Source organism: Pinus tabuliformis, chromosome 2_2, assembly GCF_031772625.1.
Source record: "Pinus tabuliformis cultivar Carrire ecotype Pingquan chromosome 2_2, CPIR1, whole genome shotgun sequence".
Lineage (NCBI taxonomy): Eukaryota > Viridiplantae > Streptophyta > Pinopsida > Pinales > Pinaceae > Pinus > Pinus tabuliformis.
Genome location: NC_142300.1, coordinates 865,482,361 through 865,504,858, shown reverse-complemented (window position 1 = coordinate 865,504,858; position 22,498 = coordinate 865,482,361). Strand labels below are relative to the sequence as shown.

Genomic DNA, 22,498 nt, shown 5'->3' with positions numbered 1-22,498 from the left:
TATTAGTACAACCCACTTATTATATTGATGTACCCATGTAGTGCCCATATTGTTACTATTGTGCCCCATAGAAGCCCACTAATGTTATTACTGTGCCCTTACATTATTATTGTTATGTTGGCTTTGATTATGTTATGACCCCTTAGACTCCTATATATAGAAAGGAGGTCTTTTCATTTGTATGATCGTGTTGTGGCCATCAACAACCCCCCCCTTTTTTCATTTAAGTGTTGTCCAAAATACTAAATGAATGGGGACCCTTAGTTAAAATTTAGGAAAAGCAAGAGTTTCCTTTCTTCAAAGTAAGGTTACCATCGTAAGCTTAGGAAGATCTTTTGAATATTTTAAGACCTAAGTTTATGATAAGAAAAATATTTAAAAAAGTCGCATCATAAAATAATAGATAAGCACCTCCATTTTGGTATAATCCTGGTATGTGCAAGATTCTCGTACTAAGCAATATATCGCATCGCAATAAGGTAATGCAAATGAGAAAGACTCCAAGATTTTCCGATTTGTGATAACCCCAATCGCAAGATCGCATATCGCAGGGAATGGGCTTACAAAATATGGAAAGCATAAAACTTCTGCGATCTACGATGTTGCGATATCACGATAAAGAGATGGTTGCGATGTTAAGCCAAATCAACTCTGCGATGTTATATTTGTGAGTAAGTGCGAGAGCGCGATAGTGCGATAATGCGATGCCGCGATCTGCGACGATTGCGAACCAAGTCGCAAAACACTCCATCACAAATCTTTCGGGCACGCTATTCAAGAAAAGCCACTTACCATAATCTGACTCAAGATCATGCGCTTTTAATGATAATAAAGGAATTAGTTGTCATCTATTAAATGTAGATGCGTGATTTTGCAAAAATTACTTCACGTAAGGTGGCATATTTGATATATCTGCTGCATTTAAGACTCTCCCATCACCTTTCTTGATCAGTCATTTCCATTTCGCTTGTGAGCTGCAGGAACAAAGAATGAAAGACGATACCAAGCCATACGCATGAAGAAATGGGAAAGAAAAATAAGGCTCAGGGTTCTGAGGTGAAGGAAATGGCACCTTTATATACAGACACAGCATGTAGCAGAGACGCAGGGATATCGACGTGGGAAAGCATGTACAGACTCCTTGAAGAAGAAAACCCCAGAATAATGAAGGTTACCGCTGTCGCAGACTCACAGGGCTCTTCCGAAGCATCCTTAGAAGAACTAGCGTGCTCATTCCTTCATCGGATAGCAGCAAGGCCTAAAATTCTCCCATATACGGATATGATCAAGTGGATACTTGACAATGCAAAAATGAACAACAGACAGTTCAAGATTCAAGGACATGGGCTCATCGGGTCATTCGCTGCACAAGACTTAAAGCTCATGTATCATCTTCCTGAACCACAGGCGACTTACAATGCACAATTCATTAAAAAATTTGTGGCAGAGAACCCAAACCTATCAGAGACCACCAAAGATTGGTCCAGAAAAGATGAACCACTCAAGAAAGATAAAAAACGGTATGTACAGCACTGGTTCCCTCACCTCTCCGTATTGTTTTGCTGCAGCCATGCTTTGTAGATTATTTGGGATGCTAGATATCAATAAGTTTTCGTCTGAATGGTTACCATTGATCGATGCTGCCACAAATGCCATTATTATAGATTGGGCCAAGATCTTTTCTGATAACCTATTCACGGCTATTATCAATTACCGGTCTAAAAGATCCATGTCTCAAAGGATCTATCCTCCTTTTTACCTATCCGCATATGTTATGGATTCTATTTGTTATGTGTCTAAATTTCCCGCTATGGGTTGGAAATGGACAACTCAGGACCCATTACCCATCCATGTTTATCATAAGATATTATGGGATTCTCAGTTCATTCCACATTTCTACCAGATTTGTCACGGGCTTATCTTACCCATGCATAGAATGATGTATGATAAAGAACCCCCGAGGTGCTCACCTGAGGCACAGATAGATATCATCCCCATCGCAAGATGGTTCAGAGAAGAATGGTTCACCTATATTAGAGTATTTGGAAGCACCGTCCCTCCTCATGTCCTGCCTTTGTATATTCCTGACAAACTTATGGCTCGAGAAATTGCATATCAAAACTGTTTATAAGGCGGCCTAACTAAAGATCTAAAAGACAAAAAGAAGGCCATATGGCCTCAGTTTCCTGTAGCTTGTGGGGCCTTTTCATTGTTCGATGTAGGTCACGCGTTCACCGAAGTAGAGAATATGATGTGTCTACAATTAGTTAAATTCCTGGCAAGGCCATTTGACCCAAATGAGGTTGCCGAGGATTTCACAACGACAGTCAATATAAAAGTGTTCGTTGGAAAAAAGGATCTATTTGATGATTTATTTCATAGTAAAAGCTCACTCTAGGATATTTTGAGGGAAGCTCAATCACAAAAGTCTCCAGATGACCTCCAAAGATTCATGGTATACAGGGAAAGAAGACTAGCCATTGTTCCTCTAGAAAAGCTGCAACTACCTGCCAGAGAACCTACTCCAAGCATTAGCCTTAGTGGGAATTCAAGCGCTTCCGGATCTAAATCTAAGACTGGACAAGAGATGCCTGAGCATTCTAAAAGATCCGAAAACAACCAAGATAGAAGCGAAGAGTCAGCTAAAGACACCGCTCAGTCAATGGAATTTCCATGACAGCAGGTTATCACCTCCCCGCCAAGAGATGTCCCCCCTCTCGTCATTGAAGCACCACCCATCACAACAGAATTAGATAAGGAATGGGAAACCTTCAACGAACTGATCAATCTTGAAGGACAAGCCCCAAAAACACCTGTGAGCAATACACAGGTAGCACAAGAAGTGGGCTCAACGTTGCTCTTCAACGAGTGGGAAGATCAAATCAGGGAGGCGAAACAAGCAGAATGGAAGCAGAAGGCGCAAGAAAAGGAAAAAGCGGTCCAAGCACTAAACAGCTTAAATTGGGAGTGTTACTGGGCATACTTGGTGAAGCCGCATAGTCAGTGGATGACTGTGAAATGTATCATAAATGTGGCCGAAAAAGTGGTGCCAACTCTCATAGATTCCGTTTTCTCAGCGCAGCTCAAAGCGGAAGTCAGCCAACCGACTCTCCTTAAACAATGATTAATGCATGTAGCTTTAAAGATCAGATTCAGAAGTAACTTAATTTAGAATGTTGTTTTTTCTTAAGAATTAGATTGGAAAAAGGACGATCATTTGAAAACCGCATCCTAAATTTTGTAAATAAACTATTGTTAGAATTAGGAAGTAGTATTTAAACCCTTCTCATGCATTTAGAGAAGGGTCCAGAAATTTGTCAAAAACTTGTCCTCAGAACATGCACTTCTGCACCCTTAGAGGAGGTTTTGATGAATGAATGGATCAAGGTTTATTAATGTTTGCATTTGATATCTGCTACTGATGTTGCACTTCTGTACTCTTGGTAGATATTAGAACAAGTAGAGATAAATCATTGTTGCTTGAAGCTTATGAGTAGGACCAGTCATAAATGGTACTTTTATCTCTTGGCCATTTCTGCTTATATTCTTCAAAGTGATATACAATTTTTAGTTGTTTATATGTTATTGCATGAATGTGTGAGTTACCATTTGACACTTTTGTACGGTGGAGTCATTTATTTATGTTTGATATATGAATAACTTTTTATGCGATATGCTGTTCAAAACTGTTTTGCCTAACTTTTTATGCAAAGTGGTTCATCTTAATTGATTTCCATTCTTATGATAGCTGAATGATCTTTATTACCACTTATTATTTGAAATCTCTTTAGATCGCATAATAGAAGAAATACATCCCGGGTTCGCATAGATTAGATGTGCTGTTTTCATTAGATTACAATAGCATAGATTTAGATTAAAGTAGCTTAGATTAGAACCCTTAGATCAGCATCATCCAACTCTGCACACACACACACACACCCTTAGATTGGGAAACTGGTCCCATTATCCCCAGTCGGACCCACTATACCAAACGGATAAGGAGTTGCCAACCAAGGTCCGGACCGGGTGGGTATCCCCCTTGTTGTCGACCCGATTTTCGGGGCTTCAACATATTTGGCGCTAGAAGGAGGGCCTGAAGCATAGTGTCTGATTGGAATGGTTTGAAATCGTAATCATTTGAATTAGGATGGATGCTCACAAACTTCCCATTTGGAGTTGCATCCATGTTCGTGCCTCTTCCAACACTCCACCTGAAGTGGTAAGACTCTTGTCTCAGGTAAAATTCAATGGTAAGAATAATTCTTCTGCTTTTAATCATGCCCTTCAATTTATTCAAAGTGTTTCAAGTTCGAACGTTCAAAGAATTGATGAAGGCATTTTATGCAGAATTTTTACTCTCACATTCATGGCGGAAGCTAGAAAATGGTGTAGAACCCTCCCAGTTGCCTCAATTCACAGCTGGGACCAATTTGTCAAGGCTTTCATTTGTAAATTTGATTGCTATGATTATGATCAGGTATATGATGAAATTGAGTATCTACGAAAAGAAGATGAATCTGTTAGGGATTTTAATATGCGATTTCATTTCGATTGTCTAAAATATGATCTTGAAAATGAACTCATGAATGAAGAATCTTCAGATTATGCTGAGCATTCCCTACCTCCTATGTCCGATCCATTAGAAATTTGTCCAAGTCTTGTTTTATTTTCTTCTAATAGGAATGAAAATTCCAGTTTGAATGTGCGAATCACTCATGATGAAGAAACTTCCCAAAGCTTAGGAAACATGCCTGCTCTAATGCAAGAAGACAAAAGCAAGAACGTTGCAAGAAAGCCTGCCTTGGAACCAGAAAGCAACTTGGAGACAAGGTTAGATAATATCATCGCAAGTCAACAAATGCAGACGCCAAGGTTAGAACAGCAAATTAATTCTCTTTCGGAAAATACAAACACACAAAGGTATGATCTAAAGCCCGATGTCTACAATGAATGTGATGAACAAGAATTTTTTCACGATGATATTTTCAAATGCATTGTTTCAGAATCACATTTTTCTCTTTATCCTGATGTATTTAGTGATGATAATTTTTCCCCCTCAGTATTAATGATATCTCAAAAAGTACAGAGGATTATTCAAATGAATCACCATTAGGTTTTCAAGATAAAGAGGCAACTATAGAACATCCTTTGGTCATTTACAAACAAGAACGACTTGACCTTCCTTTTCTGAAAATATTGGATAAAAAAGAAAAATCTAGAGAAACCTGTAAAATCATTTATGATAGCTACTTTGATGATGATGATGTTGATTTATCTCAAGTAACGCAACAGAGCTCAGATAATGAGAGATATTCTAATTCAAGAATCATATCAGTCGATCCTCATTCCAGAGTGACAGATCATTTGCATGATTTTACTATCCAAAACAATATCCCGATCTATGATTCGTATCATGAGAAAACCCCCATGCCTGTTCCCAATCATAACTTGTTTTCTGATTCACAAGACGTAATTTGAAATTACTCGGATCCCATAAGTCTGGCCAGTTCTTGTGAAAAAGAAGATATTTCAAGTCAATCCCAGTTGTGCTGTAACATTAGTTGTACAGATAATCATTGCATTCTTTTTCGCTTGCACTCATTTTGTATAAAATCGGATTGTATTTTAAATTTTCAGACTTTTGATAGATTACTATGGTATATTGAGCACCTTATCAAAGAACATTCGAAAGATGTATTACCATTTTGGAAAACTAATTTTTGTCAAGGAAATACAAAAATTTTTCAATTCCACGATCAATCAATATTAGTCTTTCAGAAGAAACTTCTATGTCATCCAAATCGTCATCAACGAAAGAAAGTATTTTTGGAAACTTGCCAGCAATTCACGTTAATTGATAAATCTCTTTCCAAAAATTTCCATCTATTCTTCATTGATTTATTTAGTGATTTATATGTGGAAAATTTCCTTTTACGAGAAATTTCTAAAAGCTTGACTTTAACGCATAGTAGATTACAGGCCATTAAAACTAAAAAATCATATTCGCAATCTGGCTTGTCATCTTTCCTATTACATGATCACCAATCCATAACATAAATTCATCCTGATTTTTATGATCCAATAGGTATCCAATTGGACAGAAGATTTCATAAGAAAGAAATTTCAGGCGAAATTCCGACTGAAGTTACACTTTCTAATCCTACATTCAATATTCACAGTACAAGAAAAGTTTTATTCTTAACACTGATGTTTAAAAGGTACATACGTGTAGGAACAAAAATGAAAAGATGGTTCCACTAGAAATATCACTTTACCTAGTTAATTTTTCTGTGTATAGTTAGAATAGGAGTAGGGGTAGTTTAGCTAGGTTATTAGGTGGATAATTTAGTTTTTAAATATTGGTAGGCAAAATAAGAGAAGAAATTATCTCTATCATGTACATAATCCAAGGGAATAGTTACCTCTCATTTCTTTAAATATTTTCCTCCCTAATAAAATTTGCCTGTGGTTAACAGCGTTTGACATTTACTAAAGACACCATTTCTCTATCAGATTTTGAACTTCTGCTTGTATAAATAGCAAATCTTTTGGAAACTTGATATTTATTGTTAATAGATACAGTTAAAAACTTTAAACCAGATATGATACTAGTTTCAACTTCAAAAAATTTGACGAAAGCAATCTTAGTGAAGAAATTGTTTTATATCAGTACAATGAAAGGTATTAATAACAAAATGAGGATTCCCTGTAGAACAGCCATTTCCAAAAAACTCTATTATTGTCGTCCAGGGCTTTCTTAAGGAAAAAAAATGACTTCCTTCCTGCTAAAGAAAATCGCAACATTTAGAGAAACGACCCAAGGATACACTATATCTTGAATAATAAGAGGTCTCATCATGAGCCGGCTTATCATGATCACAGATATTATAACTTTGCTGACTTTGCCAAACACTGTCCATCAAAACAGGGCAATGACTCAAGATTGTTGAAATCAAAAGACAAGGGGTCTCATCACGAGCCAGCTTGTTCAGCGAAAGTGTAAATCGAGTGAATGACTGTGTCATAATTTGGCTACCAAACCAAGACATTGTTCTTTAAGAATAAAAAAGGAAAAAGTGTCAATATGGGTTTTTCTTTGAAAGTTGTAGATCACCTTAAGCAGGATAAAGGATCATTACTGGGTAATAGGTAACCCTGTCGAGGCTATGAACGCCTGTTGGCAGCAGAGGCTCTACCTACGACAAATGAGCATATTTAAAAAATTGGTACACAGGGAAGACCTTATTTTATCTTTACAAGACCAAGTAATGGCTGATGTAAATGCAAGGACACGCTGAGGAAGCAAATAATTAAAATAGAAAGAGGTTGGAACAAAATGTCATTGACAGTTTGGGGTATAATGCGCTTTATCTTTTTATAATAAAGTTTAATTTTCTAAAAATTTTGTTTTGGAAATTTGAAAAGTTCAATAGAAAATCAGAGATAACTGGTTCTCCCAAGTGAATCGCCAATTGTTGTGGCCAGCAACAACCCCCCCCCCCCCCCCCCCCCTTTTTTCATTTAAGTGTTGTCCAAAATACTAAATGAATGGGGACCCTTAGTTAAAATTTAGGAAAAGCAAGAGTTTCCTTTCTTCAAAGTAAGGTTACCATCGTAAGCTTAGGAAGATCTTTTGAATACTTTAAGACCTAAGTTTATGATAAGAAAAATATTTAAAAAAGTCGCATCATAAAATAATAGATAAGCACCTCCATTTTGGTATAATCCTGGTATATGCAAGATTCTCGTACTAAGCAATATATCGCATCGCAATAAGGTAATTCCAATGAGAAAGACTCCAAGATTTTCCGATTTGCGATAACCCCATTCGCAAGATCACATATCGCAGGGAATGGGCTTATAAAATATGGCAAGCATAAAACTTCTGCGATCTGCGATATCACGATAAAGCGATGGTTGCGATGTTAAGCCAAATCAACTCTGCGATGTTATATTTGTGAGTCGGTACGAGAGCGCGATAGTGCGATGTCGCGATCTGCGACGATTGCGAACCAAGTCGCAAAATCACTCCATCACGAATCTTTCGGGCACGCTATTCAAGAAAAGCCAGTTACCATAATCTGACTCAAGATCATGCGCTTTTAATGATAATAAAGGAATTAGTTGTCATCTATTAAATGTAGACGCGTGCTTTTGCAAAGAATTACTTCACGTAAGGTAGCATATTTGATATATCCGCTGCATTTAAGACTCTCCCATCACCTTTCTTGATCAGTCATTTCCATTTCGCTTGTGAGCTGCAGGAACAAAGAACGAAAGACGATACCAAGCCATACGCAGGAAGAAATGGGAAAGAAAAATAAGGCTCAGGGCTCTGAGGTGAAGGAAATGGAACCTTTATATATAGACATAGCATGTAGCAGAGACGCAGGGATATCGACGTGGGAAAGCATGTACAGACTGCTTGAAGAAGAAAACCCCAGAATAATGAAGGTTATCGCTGTCGGAGACTCACAAGACTCTTCTGAAGCATCCTTAGAAGAACTAGCGTGCTCATTCCTTCATCGGATAGCAGCAAGGCCTAAAATTCTCCCATATACGGATATGATCAAGTGGATACTTGACAATGCAAAAATGAACGACAGACAGTTCAAGATTCAAGGTCATGGGCTCATCGGGTCATTCGCTGCACATGACTTAAAGCTCATGTATCATCTTCCTGAACCACAGGCGACTTACAATGCACAATTCATTAAAAAATTTATGGCAGAGAACCCAAACCTATCAGAGACCACCAAAGATTGGTCCAGAAAAGATGAACCACTCAAGAAAGATAAAAACGGTATGTACAGCACTGGTTCCCTCACCTCTCTGTATTGTTTTGCTGCGGCCATGATTTGTAGATTATTTGGGATGCCAGATATCAATAAGTTTTCGTCTGAATGGTTACCATTGATCGATGCTGCCACAAATGCCGTTATTATAGATTTGGCCAAGATCTTTTCTGATAACCTATTCACGGCTATTATCAATTACCGGTCTAAAAGATCCATGTCTCAAAGGATCTATCCTCCTTTTTACCTATCCGCATATGTTATGGATTCTATTTGTTATGTATCTAAATTTCCCGCTATGGGTTGGAAATGGAAAACTCAGGACCCATTACCCATCCATGTTTATCATAAGATATTATGGGATTCTCAGTTCATTCCACATTTCTACCAGATTTGTCACGGGCTTATCTTACCCATGCATAGAATGATGTATGATAAAGAACCCCCGAGGTGCTCACCTGAGGCACAGATAGATATCATCCCCATCGCAAGATGGTTGGGAGAAGAATGGTTCACCTATATTAGAGTATTTGGAAGCACCGTCCCTCCTCATGTCCTGCCTTTGTATATTCCTGACAAACTTCTGGCTCGAGAAATTGCATATCAAACTTGTTCAGAAGGTAGCCTAACTAAAGATCTAAAAGACAAAAAGAAGGCCATATGGCCTCAGTTTCCTGTAGCTTGTGGGGCCTTTTCATTGTTCGATGTAGGTCACGCGTTCACCGAAGTAGAGAATATGACGTGTCTACAATTATTTAAATTCTCGGCAAGGCCATTTGACCCAAATGAGGTTGCCCAGGATTTCACAACGACCCTTGTCCCCTGTCGTCGCTAATCTCTTCATGGAGGAGTTTGAGTCTAAGGCTTTGGCCTCCTCCCGTCTCTTACCAAAGCTTTGGAAAAGATTCGTTGATGACACTGGTGTTGTCTGGTCTCATGGTCCTGACGAGCTGGATCGTTTCTTCAGTCACCTCAATAACCAATCCGCCGCCATTAAATTCACGATGGAAAAAGAAGATAATGGTCGTCTTCCGTTCTTGGATGTTCTCATCTCTAAGAAGGTGGATGGTTCCTTTTCTCATCAGGTGTTTAGAAAGAAGACGCATACTGAGCAATACTTGCATGCTTCTTCGCATCATTTCCCCGCTCAGAAGTTAGGGGTTCTTAGCACGCTTGCCACCCGTGCTGTTAGAATTTCGGATGAGGAAAGCCTGGAAGCGGAGAAGGCTCCTCTCCTAGAAGTATTTGAGAAGAATGGTTACAATAGGCACCTCGGTCAAAAAGCCTTCCTCAGGGCCAAGAAGGAGGCTTCAATCCAAAGGGTTCCTAAAGATCATATCATGGGTGTGAACCTTCCTTACATCCAAGGGACCACGGACATGATTGCGAGGATTCTGAGGAAGTATGATGTGCCCGCAACTTTTAGACCTCTCAACACTATCCGTGGCTCCCTCAGGTCTGTGCAAGACCCGGTTGACCCTAAGGACATGAAGGGCGTATATGTCATTCCCTGTTCCTGTGGGACCCCTTATATTGGTGAGACTGGTTGCTCTATCAATCAATGGATTAGCGAGCATTCGGCTGACTTAAGACATGGCAGGACCAAGTCCTCGGCCCTGGCTGAGCATGCGGGGAAGACTATGCATCATGTATGTATAGAGGAGGCTCGAGTCATTGCCAAAATTGCGCAGTTTCACCATCGCAAATGTAGAGAGGCCCTGGAGATTGAGAAAAGGCCGAACAATCTTAATAGGGATGATGGCTGGAAGATTAGCAGTTGCTGGGTCCCAGCCTTGTCTTCCTAGCCTCCTCATTCCCCTTTTGTTAGGTCTTAGGGTTTCTGTTTTCCCCCTCCTTTAGTTTTACTTTTGGCAGATTAGTCCTATTATTATGGAGTGTGTGAGTTATTAATAAGTTATTAATTAGTTTCGGGCTAATTATTGTATTAACCTTATCCCGTTTATGATACTATTGGGTATATTATAATTAGATTAGATTTTTTGTTTCCATAATTTCATTATTTATGCATTTATATTTAATTCTACAAAAACCCCTTTTTAATCCTTATAAGTAATGATATATTTACCTAATGACATAGTTAACTTTAATATTTTATTGGAATAAATAAATATTGAATAAATATTGATTATTAATGAATATAAATTATTTGACCATTAGGTTTAAAGGATAAATTATGATATACCAATAATATTAGTTATACTATTATTAATAAACATGGACTTTAACAACCCTAAATTATGGTATTTACATTATAAGTAATAATATATTTACCTAATGACAAAGTTAACTTTAATATTTTATTGGAATAAATAAATATTGAATAAATATTGTTTATTAATGAATATAAATTATTTGACCATTAGGTTTAAAGGGTAAATTATGATATTAGTTATACTATTATTAATAAACATGGACCTTAACAACCCTAAATTATGGTATTTACCTAATGGAACTAAATTCTAGGAATAATAATGATTTAACAAGAATACTATTCGTTTGGAATTATAAATTAGTAAGTAAATATAGATTATTTAATAAACATATATTATTGTATATAACGTATTATTTTAATTTCGAATGGACCATTATATTTAAATAATAAATAAAAATGATATATTTTAAGAACAAAATAGAGAAGATCTAACTTACCAATGGACCATCAAATAATTATTACGCAATTACCTAATGTAACTATATTCTGAGAATAATAGTGATTTATTACCTTTTACTTGTATTTAAATAATATTGGGATAATAATACATATAGATTATTTAGTAAATATGAGATATAATTTATTAATGACCATTATAATTAAAATATTAGATATGGATATTATATTATGAATTCTCTTAATATTTGAGCTAATAATAATATTATATCTATTTGTTTTTAAATTAACAATTGATATTTACCTGTTTTAGCTATTTCTAAGAATGTTTGACCAGGATCTTTAGGTCAAAATTAGCCGTTGGCATTATAGCCGTTGGAGTCTCTGCACACTCTATTTAATCAAGCTAAGCCGGATTGGTTCTTCAACTTGTCCTGACGATGAACCACACTGGTTGGTTCGAAACGCGTCGAGAAAAGATTGGTTATGTGATTTTACCGAAGATTTTCTAAACAATGTTATGGATCACAGAAGTCTAAATTCCTTAACAAGATAAAAGTGTTCGTTGGAAAAAAGGATCTATTTGATGATTTATTTCAGAGTAAAAGCTCACTCCAGGAAATTTTGCGGGAAGCTCAATCGCAAAAGTCTCCAGATGACCTCCAATGATTCATGGTATACAGGGAAAGAAGACTAGCCAGTGTTCCTCTAGAAAAGCTGCAACTACCTGCCAGAGAACCTACTCCAAGCATTAGCCTTAGTGGGAATTCAAGCGCTTCCGGATCTAAATCTAAGACTAGACAAGAGATGCCTGAGCATTCTAAAAGATCCGAAAACAACCAAGATAGAAGCGAAGAGTCAGCTAAAGACACCGCTCAGTCAATGGAATTTCCACGACAGCAGGTTATCGCCTCCCCGCCAAGAGATGTCCCCCCTCTCGTCATTGAAGCACCACCCATCACAACAGAATTAGATAAGGAATGGGAAACCTTCAACGAATTGATCAATCTTGAAGGACAAGCCCCAAAAACACCTGTGAGCAATACACACGTAGCACAAGAAGTGGGCTCAGCGTTGCTCTTCAACGAGTGGGACGATCAAATCAGGGAGGCAAAACAAGCAGAATGGAAGCAGAAGGCGCAAGAAAAGGAAAAAGCGGTCCAAGCACTAAATAGGTTAAATTGGGAGTGTTACTGGGCATACTTGGTGAAGCTGCATAGTCAGTGGATGACTGTGAAATGTATCATAAATGCGGCCGAAAAAGTGGTGCCATCTCTCATAGATTCCGTTTTCTCAGCCCAGCTCAAAGCGGAAGTCAGCCAGCCGACTCTCCTTAAACCAATGATGAATGCATGCAGCTTTAAAGATCAAATTCAGAAGTAGCTTAATTTAGAATGTTGTTTTTTCTTAAGAATTAGATTGGAAAAAGGACAGTCATTTTAAAACCGCATCCTAAATTTTGTAAATAAACTATTATTAGAATTAGGAAGTAGTATTTAAACCCTTCTCATGCATTTAGAGAAGGGTCCAGAAATTTGTCAAAAACTTGTCCTCAGAACATGCACTTCTGCACCCTTAGAGGAGGTTTTGATGAATGAATGGATCAAGGTTTATTAATGTTTGCCTTTGATATCTGCTACTGATGTTGCACTTCTGTACTCTTGGTAGATATTAGAACAAGTAGAGATAAATCATTGTTGCTTGAAGCTTATGAGTAGGACCAGTCATAAATGGTACTTTTATCTCTTGGCCATTTCTGCTTATATTCTTCAAAGTGATATACAGTTTTTAGTTGTTTATATGTTATTGCATGAATGCGTGAGTTACCATTTGGCACTTTTGTACGGTGGAGTCATTTATTTATGTTTGATATATGAAAACTTATTATGCGATATGCTGTTCACAACTCTTTTGCCTAACTTTTTATGCAAAGTGGTTCATCTTAATTGATTTCCATTCTTATGATAGTTGAATGATCTTTATTACCAGTTATTATTTGAAATCTCTTTAAATCGCATAATAAAAGAAATACATCCCGGGTTAGCATAGATTAGATGTGTTGTTTTCATTAGATTACAATAGCATAGATTTAGATTAAAGTAGCTTAGATTAGAACCCTTAGATCAACATCATCCAACTCTGCACACACACACACACTTAGATTGGGAAATTGGTCCCATTATCCCCAGTCGGACCCGCTATACCAAACGGATAAGGAGCTGCCAACCAAGGTCCGGACCAGGTGGGTATCCCCCTTATTGTCGACCCGATTTTCGGTGCTTCAACAGATCGGAGAATCGCTCATTTGTGTAATGTAAAGGAGGTTTCCTCCTCGAATAGGCTGAATTCTAAGGCGTTGATCTCTCTTTTCTATCTTTTTGTGAGCTAGTTTCATAACATTTGGTATCAGAGCTTTGGATTCTAGGGTTTCGCTGCTCCAAATAGGTCATCGTGGCATTTTCGATATAACTTTTTTTTGCGACGTTTCAGAAGTGAAAAAGAAACCCATTTGAGAAGAAATCACGCTGAACCTCGGGTCCAAATTTTAGATCTTTTCGCGCTATATTTGCTGAGATATGATCTGAGGAAGGTGGTCTTTTTGTAGACTCTTGAATTACATTCCAACCAGGTGACCTGGGGAAAATCATCATAACTTTCTCTCTAAGCATCGGATTGAAATTTTGTAAGAAGGTACAGAAAGATGACGGACTGTAGTTTCTTGTATATATTTTCAGTGCCAAAGGTTGAAACAGTGACACGTGGAACTTCATACAAGTTCGCTCTTTTGGAAAGGTCTATAATCAGGTCATATTGGTAGATTGTGCATAACTATTTCTTGGAGAATCCAATTTGGATTAGATTGGTGGCACTGGAAAGAGGATGCAGAGGGATACTACAGATCACAATTTCAGAACTTAAAGTTTCGAAAGTACAGAGTTACAATCGTTTCAAGATCGAGCTCCTAAAATCAAGAAAAAGAAAGATGAGGAAGTTTGATGGCAAGGATCCAGTAAATTGGATACTTCAGATGGAGCAATATTTTGATCTACATGGTGTACCGTTGTTACAAAAGGTATGTATTACATCTTCATATTTAGAATCGGATCAATTTTTATTGTATGAGGGGCTTTGTTGTCATAAACAACTTGTTACATGGTCAATTTTCATGGAGGAAATGATAGCACATTATGAGGATACAAAGAAAAACACCTTCTTTAGAGCAACACCACAACAATTGGAAAGAGTAAAAGGGCTTTGTGACATAGTGGAAAGAAAAATTATGGAAACCAGGAAGCATACCCCTCGCAACTATAAAGATGGAAGTGTTGTTTCTCCTAGCCTTCCACAACCTACAAGGGTTACACCACAACAATTGGAAGAAAAAAGAGAAAAAGGGATTTGTTACAATTGTGATAGAAAATGCACTAAAGGTCATAAGTGTGCTGAGAAGAAATTATTTTACATAGAATATGAAGAGGAGGAAGAAAATGATCAAGAAACATCAAAAGAAGAGGATATACGCTAGGACCCCACCCCAGAAAAAGAAGAAATGAATCAGACCATATCTTGTAAAGCATTGGAAAGAATTACCACTCCTCAAACTCTCAAGATAGTAGGACATATAAAGAAGAAAAAGGTGCAAGAAGTGAAAGATCACATTGAAAAAGAAGAAATGAATCCAACCATATCTTGTAATTCATTGGTCGAAATTACCACTCCTCAAACTATCAAGATAGAAGGACATATCAAGAAGAAAAATGTTCAAGAGGTGAAAGATCACATAGAGCATCAAGAAATGAATCCGACCATATCTTGTAAAGGATTGGAAGAAATTACCACTCCTCAAGCTCTAGAGATAGAAGGACATATCAAGAAGAAAAAGGTTCAAGCAGTGAAAGATCACATCGAGCATCAACAACAAGTTCTCCAACTTTTAAAGGATAATGCCACTTCAGTGCAAAATCAAATGAAACAACAGGTAGATCAACATCGTAGTGAAAAATGTTTTGATGTAGGTGATTAGGTATTTTTACTGCTACATCTCAAGCAAGCTATTTATGAGAAGGAAATGTTGGCAATACTACATGCACTTAAAAAATGGCGACCTTACCGAATGAGAAGAGTCTTCAAGGTAAAAATGGATGATGATAGTCTTAAATACTTTTTAGAACAACTATCATCTTTAGAAGAACAGAAAAAATGTGTCACAAATATGTTGGGTTATGACTTTGACATCATCTATAGAAAATGGAAGCAAAATTTTGTTGTAGATGCACTCTTAAGAAAGGATGAGGATGTGGAAGCATTGTTTTGTGCTATTTCTATTATCCAACCAGATTGGATAAACGAAGCAAGGGATGAATGGAAGAAGGACGAAGAAGTATGTCCACTTATTCAAAAGTTGCAAAAGATTCCAATTCAAACAATACTGCCAGAAATTGAAGAGGAAGGAAAAATCATATTGGAACCTGGAGTAGTCACAGAAACAAGAACCCGATAGCTATGAAATCGATCAATTTTAGAGTATGTCATCAAGTGGAAGAACTTACCCGGTGAAGATTCCACATGGGAGGACACAATTTTTATACAGAAGCATCAAGAACTACTCAAGCGTTGAGGACAACACTTTGTGAAGGAGCGGGGCATGTTAGGCCCCTATACTACTAGTGTAACCCCTTATTGTTATTAGTACAACCCACTTATTATTTTGATGTACCCATGTAGTGCCCATATTGTTACTATTGTGCCCCATAGAAGCCCACTATTGTTATTATTGTGCCCTTACATTATTATTGTTATGTCGGCTCTGATTATGTTATGAACCCTTAGACTCCTATATATAGAAAGGAGGTCTTTTCATTTGTCTGATCGAAGAATTGCTCATTTGTGTAATGTAAAGGAGGTTGCCCCCTTGAAGAGGCTAAATTCTAAGGCGTTGATCTCTCTTTTCTATCCTTTTGTGAGCTGGTTTCATAACACACAATTGAGTGTTGTGGCTTTTGAGGCAACAAAAATAGTCTTTGTTCAAATACTTTTGACCATTACAGGGTTTATTATTAATCCAATAACATCATTGTACTATGTTTCTCCTCACCATTTTGTATTCTTGTAAATCCCTTGGGAAATAATTGATTTTTTGATTCTAGCAACCTCTTCTTCATTTTATATGGATATGAGGCTTTCTAGTGCCAACTGTGCATGTGCATTTCTGCTAAACTTGGAAATGTTTTTTGGGTTAGTAAGACACCAACCCTTACAATGAACATTGCAGGTATTGTCAAGGATTGGCTCTTGATTTCCTTATCATGGTTTATTATAAAGGATAGTGACTAGTATTAATTCGTTATGGTATGGCTTGGATTTCTTAACAAGAACAAGAATGATGCCAATATCTAGATTACCTAAGAAGGGTTGTTGATCTTGTTCTCATAGATACCTTTGCATGTACCAATGTGATATAGTTTGATTTGTCTTTTATCTTGTGAAAGTGGTTCAAGGTTGCACCATATAGAGTGAACTTCCTTTAGCTCAAGTGTATCTATTCCACCAAACTTGCTAAATAATCTACCCACTCTCGTCCCTTTGAAATTGAAAATTCATGTGGTACAGTTAGTATAAACCATAAAAAAAGTGAAACCCTAGTGGATAGCAACCTTGACAGTGGGTCAATGTTCGATTGACAGTTGAGTTTATTCTTTGTGGAAACTAGGCCATTTATCACAGGACGAATAAAAAAAAGCTTCATTGCTTATTAATCATTTTTTCCATTGTTTTGTAATCCTATTTTGCTCCAATTGTTGAACAAGTCATGTTTTTTTTGAACTAAACCCTTCCTTTGAGCTAGCTTTGAGTTTAAAAGAAAATAACTTATCATTTTGTTTCATTAGCTTTGGGAGCGCTTACAACGTCAAGGGGGTTTGCCTACAGTAACATGAACATGGAAGGATAGGATTGTATCATAGTAGGAATTAATGGCTAAAGCTAAGGTGTTTTTCATTCTTGCTACTTATTTGCCTCACCTGCCCTTTGTAAGGGTTACATAAATCCCCTAATAGAAGAATGAATCTAACATTACACAAATTGATTCACCTTACCTGCCCACTCATTGGTGGTGGAAGGGTTACTGAATGCCCCACCAAGAGAACACATGAAACAATGAACGAATAGAAGAGATTGTGTGTGTGAAAAGAATGGACAGATTGAAAATCCTAATTGTTGTTGGCAGAAAGGTCACCAAAGAAAGACAATGCCCTCCATGAATGAATACAGTTCCCTCCATGAATGAATACAATGCCCTCCATGAATGAAGGATGTACCTTACATGCCCTCACTTAGCATTGATTGAGCCATCAAGAAATTGGTTCAGTTAGCCAGATGAATGCAATTTCTTTCTTGATTAAGAGAGAATACAATTGAGTCATCCATGGATTGAGCGATTGATTTTGAAACTCGAGAGACAGTGAGGAATGACTATGCCATGTGGGATGTGCTCGAAGAAAGACATTGAACCTACCACCCTACTCTTGATGCCTCAAAAATCGCTGCATCAACATCGGGGAAAACTACCCAGTCCGGACCTTAAAGGCAACGCCTTTTCTGTTTGGTGTGGCGGCTTCGACTGGATATAATGGGACCAGTTTCCCAATGATTTGTAAATAGGATGGATAAGTGGTTGATTTTATATTATCTAATGATGATGATGGATGATTTATTCTAAAATGCAAAATTATAAACAATTAATCTATCCCGGGAAATTTCCACTTTAGTGCAACTTTTGATGATCTTTATCTACAAACAGGGATATAGATGACTCCATTGGTAAATAAAGACATTCATTCATATGATAATTACTTACTTTGTTCAAGTAGTTGAACAAAGTAATAATTAAAATATTATTACACTATTCTTCATATATCATTGACATAAATATGATTGAAATAATAACATTCCTTAAACATTCAATAGTGAAAAGCATAAGGACTGCTGTTAAAACACATACATATATCAAATTATAGCAAGATTGAATAAATGCTGATTCATATAAAAGAATGGAAAAAAGACATAGATAATAGTACCATATGTAATTCGAATCCCTTCCAATATCAATCGCATTCAGATCCCATCTTCCAACTTAGAAATACTCTCACAAAAAGCAATAGTGCATATCTCATCAAAGTATTCTTCATTAAAATTCAGAATATAGGCCCAGTCTTCATAAAAAAATATATATCGGAAGCACAATAGTGTGACTCCCGATCCAAGTTTTATACAAAAATTGAGGACCCTTTCTAAAGACATGAAAGGGTCTATAAATACTATCTAAGCTAATTGATTATGAAATAAAAATGCTATGATGTGGTATAACCAAATCATGAAAATCTCCTTGAAATAGGCATGCTTGTAGTCGGTAGAATGATTCACTATTTCAGCCGATCATCCTTTGGCTTGAGCTGGCATATAGCAAGCATTGGTTGCAATTCTAGAGGGTGACTCAGACGTGAATGCAGTTGGGCTGAATACGTAGCATCATGAATTTCGGGAATCATGTAACCGATTGCATCAGTTAAACATTTCAGTGCTGCCCTTTGACTGTATGGTTTAACTAGGAAGAACCAAAAGGTGTCCCAAGTTAAACTTTGGATGCCTACGATTAATCTCTCCTTCTTTTCTAAATCCTGTTTGCATGATTGCTCCAATGCTTTAGCTGATGGAAATTTACCTGGAGTACACTCTGAAATAAAATTAGACAGATGAAGAGTATCATTAATTAATTCAATCAAATTACCAGTTGCTAATCTACATCTTGAAGTTGCCCTTTTTTCTTTCGTCAAGTGTGTCTGCCATTCTAGGAAAAGAATTTCCTTGTGTGATTCTAGAATTCCAGGCAGATTTGCAGCTTTCCCTTCATTGGTTTCTTGCCAAGCAAGAAAGTTTGTTAATGTATCATCGGCCTGTTCCAAATTCTGCCTTGCGTCAACTGATTTGTCAATCATTGATGAAGAAATCTCACAGAGGGGTTCAACAAGAGAAATATTATGACATAGTAAATTTAACTGTTTAACCAATGCCCTATTGATCTGGAGAGCTTCGGATTTGAACTCTGCTGGTTGAGGAAGAATTTTGAACTTTTCTATTTGTTGAGTCAGTTGAGTGATTTTCTCATCTTTTGTTTTTCTCAATTGCTCATTCGTTGTCTTTAGCTTGGCCAATGCTAAGGACAATTCTTTTTGTTTCTGTACTGCACTTTCGTCTATCCTCTGCTTCTCCTTGAGAAATTGCTCATTTAGCTGGTTATTTGATTGATATTGCGCTGCTAACTGTTGTTCCAACTTCTCTATTGTCTGTTGCTTTTCTGTGCTTCCAGTGAGACAATTGTCTGATCTTTTTCTTTGAGTAAATTGCTAACCTCTGATACTTTATCCATAGTAGCTACCGAGTATGCCTCGACATATTGAGAGAGTTTTGTAAGGTCTTCAGAAGGATTAATTTCTTCTCTCCATACCACATTAGCCATATTTTTTTTGCAGGTAAAAGAGAAGATTGATCAAACTTTCTCTTTTTCCTTTGTCTTTTTACTACAACCTTATGCTTGGGGCTGTAAAAGACATCTAAAGGTGGTATTTCTTCTACATGTAGGATGATTTCATCTGATGGATTTTCTGGGATTATCTCCATATCTTTCTAAGTGATAGGTGGGCCGCTGGTTCCTTCAGTTTGAAACATACTAGTTGATGTTTTGTCACCAGTTGTCACTTCAGGCGTGTTGAATCCCTGTAAGGTCTCAGTATTGCTTATAATGGAATCAAACTGTTTCCATTCTTGAAGAAGCTTGGGATCAATCTGAGTATCTATATTCATGAGTTGGCTATCTTTTCCCTATTCTTTTCTCTGTTCCTGTTCCTGTTCAGAAGTTTTTTCCACATCGGAAATCTTTCCAATAACTATTTGTTCAACCTGACTGGATGACTGGGATTTAGGAGTTGTGACTAAGAGGTCTAAAGGCAGAGTTTGCAACCTCTACTCTTTAAGCTTCTTAAACACTTCTAATCCTTCATCTTGATATTAGATTCTAGCCAATTATTTAACTTGAAATAAAGATTGGGCTGAGGAAAATAGATCATTGACGTCATCCTTTTCATGATCAAACTTTGCAAGTTTGGCTTGTTCAAGAACATTATAGGCAACTTTTCTTGGATCATATTGCCTGTTGGGGATTGTTGCAAGATTCAACATTTGTATTTTTTCTGACTCCTTTTTTGCATGTTATTAATCATGAAGAGTGAAAACACCGCATCTTAAAGGAATGTAGGCCATACCCATTTCTTGGAATTTCTAAGGGTTTTGGATGTCCCTTATGTTGTTATTTGATAGGCCAATTCTTGAGCTAACAGTTTATCGGGCACATACAATGGAAGGACATGAGGTTTTGTAAGGCTACCAAAAAGCCTTATATAAGCGAATTTTTCTCCCCCAAACCAATTGCTTACTGCTGTCAAATCTATTTCTGCTTTCAGGGATATCTTTGGAGCAGGCTTGTCAAAAATAGAGTAATAAATAGGCACAATAAAATCGTTGCAGATTTTGTACAGATGGTTTTTGTAATTAGCCTTCCATAACTGATCATGATATATATGGATTGGTTTAGGGTCTGCGGGGGTCCATCTCCACCTGAGCAATGGAAATTCATAGTTGAAACAAACAATGTCCATAATGTATGCACTGTAATAGAATGGGGGAATGGTCCTAGTAGTTTGATATGCATTTGCTCTATACTCTAGGATGGCTGTGGCTAATTTGTTAGATAAAATATTGGCCCAATCCATTACATAGCCATTGATTGCCGCCTCCATTAGAGGGACCATTTCTATAGTGAACTTAGCAGAGTCATGTATTCCCCACATTCTACACATCATAGCTCCGGCATAACAGTAAGGAGAAGCCAATGAGTCCACGGAGTACTTACCTGATGATTCGTGCTTGTGCTTCTCGGGAAAATGTCTCCACTGCTTAATCAGGGCTGATTCTGACTCATTTTCTTTTGCAAATGCTTCAAGAAAGGCTTTGTTGTACCACATTTCAGGCTCAGGTAAGTGATACATTTTCCTTAGATCATCTGGCTGAAATGAGCCGAATATCCTCTCGTCAGCTGTGCAAAAGGTTTTGTTTGTAACTGGAATTTTTTCCATTACCCATCTTACGACATTAGTATATGGGAGGACTTTAGCTTGGGCAACTATTATGTGAAGAAAGGATCATGCCAACTCTTTAAGAGTTCCTTCAAACTTATCAATTGAATCAACAGTGGCGTCTTCTGATAGTTCTTTGGGCTCTTCAATTTCAATTAGATTATAGATACCTTCCCAGCTAGTGTTTCCTAGTCCGAGACATGTCGTGTCTGATATTAATCCCTTTTTACTCGGTTCGGGATCTTTGGCCGGCTGAGCTGCTGCTACAGGAGTTGTTGCTACGGATTCTTTGATTTCCTCCCCATTTTTCTTCAGACTTCTGGTTTGAGCAGAATTCTGCACAAGCAATTGAAAAACCATGATACAGAGAAATGCTTCTACAGACCAATATGATAATGAAAATAGTTACGTCGATCAGCAGGTGATAATGGAATACAGTTAAAGATTGTTGCAGATAATATCTAAAGAAAAGATCTACCCTTAACTGCTTCAATGAATAGCCATTTAACCTGTCAATCATGGTAAAGAAGGTTTTAAATGCCCATCACATCACTTATATGCTGAATGATTAATTGAAGCTTGCCTTAGATTTGTTTGATGGATGATCATTGATAAATAGCAAATCGGCGATCGGGAATATCAAGGGAAAGGCTTTAACACTCACTTTAAACATTTTTGATCTCTGAAAGGTGATTGAATCCATGCAAACCAATTTAAATATATCTTCGAAATGCACGCCTAATAAATATATCGCAATCGGGAATGAACTCGGGCTTTATTGTTTTGTTAATGTGATTTCACCGATTGCCGATTGCGATATGCTTTATCACATCAGAGGATTTGAGCATGCCTTCACTTATGTGTTGGTTTGTTGTTATTATCATCAC

At 37.2% G+C, this 22,498-nt stretch overlaps 1 pseudogene; it reads right to left on the bottom strand.

Moving 5' to 3' along the window:
- Positions 1 to 21,611, bottom strand: part of LOC149195741 (hydroxyacylglutathione hydrolase cytoplasmic pseudogene) — a 46,984-nt pseudogene extending 25,373 nt beyond the window's left edge.
- Positions 21,612 to 22,498: the final 887 nt, after the last annotated feature.